At 35.9% G+C, this 3,707-nt stretch overlaps 1 long non-coding RNA gene across 2 annotated transcripts; it reads left to right on the forward strand.

Moving 5' to 3' along the window:
• The first annotated feature begins 333 nt into the window (after positions 1 to 333).
• On the forward strand, positions 334 to 2,686 carry LOC102309945. Of its 2 annotated transcripts, none has more exons than XR_318082.3 (4): positions 334 to 422; positions 850 to 1,079; positions 1,501 to 1,577; positions 2,092 to 2,682. It is a non-coding gene; the product is annotated as an uncharacterized LOC102309945 (long non-coding RNA). The 2 variants fall into 2 exon arrangements; XR_006053886.1 differs by having other exon boundaries at positions 340 to 422; positions 835 to 1,079; positions 2,092 to 2,686.
• The last annotated feature ends 1,021 nt before the right edge of the window (positions 2,687 to 3,707 follow it).

Raw genomic sequence — 3,707 nt, forward strand, 5'->3', positions numbered from 1 at the left:
CGAACAAAAACACACATCCTTAAATCAAAATCGAGAAACGATGTTTTGAAAACGCTGATAATCCCCCTACAGTTACGCTTATAACAGCGAGGGAAGAAAACTGCCCTTTACTTGGATTTAAGATTAAAGACTAAATATTAGCAGAATTATGAATCTGATTAGTCACGTAGGTCAGCTGATGTGACGTATCAGATATGTTGGGTTGGTAGAAGCTCATTACACACATAAACGTTTGTAAGATTGGCCACTCCCACTGGGGGGTGGCTGCTACTCTTGGCTTTTGCGTTTGGCTTTTGACTGCAAGCACCGCCCCTCTTGTTCTACATTTATACACAACAACAGGCTCGAGCAGAATACGTGGTAATCCATTTTCTCATCATACAAAGTTCTGTTGTTCCACTGGCTGCCTTTTCACACTGGAGGTAATTATTATTATTATTATTATTATTATTATTATTATTAGTAGTAGTAGTAGTAGTAGTAGTAGTAGTAGTATCATTAATATTATTAATTACAATAATAATAAGATATTATTTTCTTGAATACTATTAAAGATATTTTGGGTTGATGACCCTTCGTCTTGATGCCAGAGTGAAAAAGAAACTGAAAAAGTAACAAAGTCATGTGTGTCACACTGTTTGTGGCGTCTGTGGCCTTCAGAATGTCAGAGGAAATGAAACTGTACTTTACCAAAGTTATGGAGTGTGTATTTGAAGGGAAACCCAGGCATTTTATTCAAGTATTATATGCCCTGGCACAAAAACAGTTTTACTGCATATTCTCTGGAACATGTTTGTGCTTTTATTCTCTGTTTAAAGAATTAAGATTGATTAGTTTGTTTTTTGGAAGCCCTCAGAGAAGGAAGAATCAGACTTCAACTGTCCAGACTCAGGACTGATGACTCGAGTCAGTAGCTGTGTGAGGTGACAACTAGTGACAACTAAAATAACAAATTCCATTCCCCCGCATGCTCCAGAGTAGTGGTATGACCCAATTTGCAGATTTCCACATAGGCTTGCTCTGACTGTTTTCCACCTTTTAGCTCATCAACCAAGGAACTGGGAGCAGCTGCCACTGAGGTAAATCAGAGAACAAAGAAAGATTAAATAATACATATGCAACAGTGGAAACTAAAATGTGCACAGATTTTTAGAATACAGTTTAATGTGATTGTATAAGTAAATTAATGCTAAACCTAAACCAATTCTTTATTACTCTGTAAATTAAATCCTACATATAAAGAACGAAACCTGTATGTGTAGTGTTATGGTTAAGCCTCTACTGCAACACTGATGTTCAATAGATATTACCACTCTGTAGCTGTAACTGCAGCCATCACAAGTATATCCAGTTATCCTAAAATTAACATTAAAAATGTTTTAATTTCTTTTTTTCCCCAAAGGTTCTGCTTTTTGTATTGGTTTACTTTACTGTAGCATTCTTGTAAAATAAAGTTTTTGTTTATCCAATTTTATTACATGGAACTGTTTTTGCTTGCAGCCAGACTTCAGGAATAAAGTCAATTTTCGCATAATCAATAGTAGATAAGTTTAAAGGACTGCCATGGCACAGGATATGTAAGTATCTACACTTCAGTGGATACACACAACAATTAAAAAAACCTAAATACTGGTCAGTTTTTCAAAAGGTATACTGAGTGTCATTGTGACTATAAAAATAAATATACAGTTTGTATGTACTCAATTTCCATATCTTTAAAAAATGTATGCACATTATATGTCACTCATCCAAGTGACTTCTTCAGTCATATGCACATTAGAGATGGATAAATAATAACATTCGTTTAAATCTATTGCAAAGTTAGCAAAAAGGTGTGTACAACCTTGTGACAGTATGAAGTGTGTGAAACATGATACTTGATCTTGGCTTAGTCAATCTCCTAACAATTAATTGCAACCATTCACAACCACAGACTGGTCTGCTTCATCACAGTTTTCTCCTCTCTGAGCAAATGTCAAGTATAGTGTTGAAGGTTAGCGCTCCAGGATTACAGACAACTTGACATTAACCAAACAACTGCAGATATTCCTTTAAATGTAACTTTACTGACCTTTTTCCTTTGTTTAAAAGATGGATGCGTGGTTAGCCCTGGCAGAACTCATAGTTAGCAACTGGATTTCTGGAGCAGTGTCTACGCAATGTCATGAAAAAGGCTTCTTCTATCAGGAAGAAGAATTCACTAAAGGACCAATAGAAGATAATTTGTTTCTGCTTTTTGCAGCAGTCTAAAGTCTGTTGATGGCAGCTTCAAAGCATTTTTTGTTTTTGATGCAAGTTACCCAAAGTGACACGCCCAGGTTTCGGAATTCCTTCACACTGTCATCTATCCCAGGACATGAATCAAATATGTTGATCATAAAGGTGCATGAAATGATCTGAGAGGGAGATGCCCTCTTGCCACTTTTCCAAAGTGTTGATGTATGTTAAGTACTGAGATAATCATCAATTCATCAGTTTTTTTTTTTAAAGTTCTGAGTTTTTACATGTAATTTGTTCTTGTGTATTAACATGTACATGTGCTGTAGCCAAAGACTGATTTGAAGTAATCGATATAATATAATGAATTATATACTTTTTTTTTTGTTACTTGCATTTTACTTTCATTGATTTATTTTTCATCAATGTTGCTGTCTATGTTCATATGTTCATGTATCATATGGCAATAAAAGTAGTTTTGAGAAAATCTAGTTTTTATATTCTGAATTTTAAAGTTAGCAGAAATATTAATTCAAATGCTAATGGTAATATATGCTGAGTTTTGAGTCAATTTTGTATATTAGCCTCAGCTGTAAACACTGGTCAATTTAACCCAATTTTTGGATAGTTATTCTAACCCAGCGTCCTGGGTCAAACCAATAACCCAACCCTGTTAAGTCGAAACAACCCAGCATTGTTTCGGTCCATATTTGACCCAGCACTGGGTTACAAATTGGGTTATTTTTACCCCTGCATTTTTCAGAGTGTACACTTGTGTAACACAAAAATGAGACTCTACAGAAACAAATATTCAGAAACATCTAAATTAAATCTTCAGTTTAGAGCAGGTAATGTCACTGATCAATCTTCCTGGAGCACCGCAGAAATCAAAGTTGGTTTTGCATGAGACAAACACCGCAACTGTAAAGCCAGTTACTGAAATGAACAGAAAGGCATGAGGACAAAGCAAAAAGGGCAAAAAAAAAAAAGGCAAAGCAGCAGCTCTTCTGTAAATATAGCTGCCCTGTTGAAAATCTGTTAAATGTCCATTCAGGCCTAGAATTCTGATCAAACGGCATCACCGAATTCGGTAACAAAGAGGCCAATAAGAGGCTTCTGAAGCTACAACCAGCAATCGATGGATGGCTTCAAAGGGAGAAATCTGCAGTAAATCTCTACAAAAACATGAGTAGCACTAATCAGCAAAAATGCAGCAAGTTCAAACTGAGGCAGCAGGGACGTGTGTGACCGAAGGCCCGGATGCGTATGGCATGGTGAGTGAGGGTTATTCAGCGTAGCAACATGTGATTGGCTTTTTAAATTTTTTTTAAATTTCAGTCTGAATGTTTTACTCATAATCTACAGTCTAAATCTGGAGTTGGCGTGATTACATTTTAAATGTTGTAAAGTCCTGCAGGTAAAAAGAGAGCAGGTGTTCTTTGTAGTAATGCTTAATGTCACACGATTTCGCACTGAAATATTTTTTTCTG

The sequence above is a fragment of the Haplochromis burtoni genome, unplaced genomic scaffold (assembly GCF_018398535.1).
Source record: "Haplochromis burtoni strain Fernald_Lab_line unplaced genomic scaffold, NCSU_Asbu1 Contig_2627, whole genome shotgun sequence".
In the NCBI taxonomy this organism is placed as follows: Eukaryota; Metazoa; Chordata; class Actinopteri; order Cichliformes; family Cichlidae; genus Haplochromis; species Haplochromis burtoni.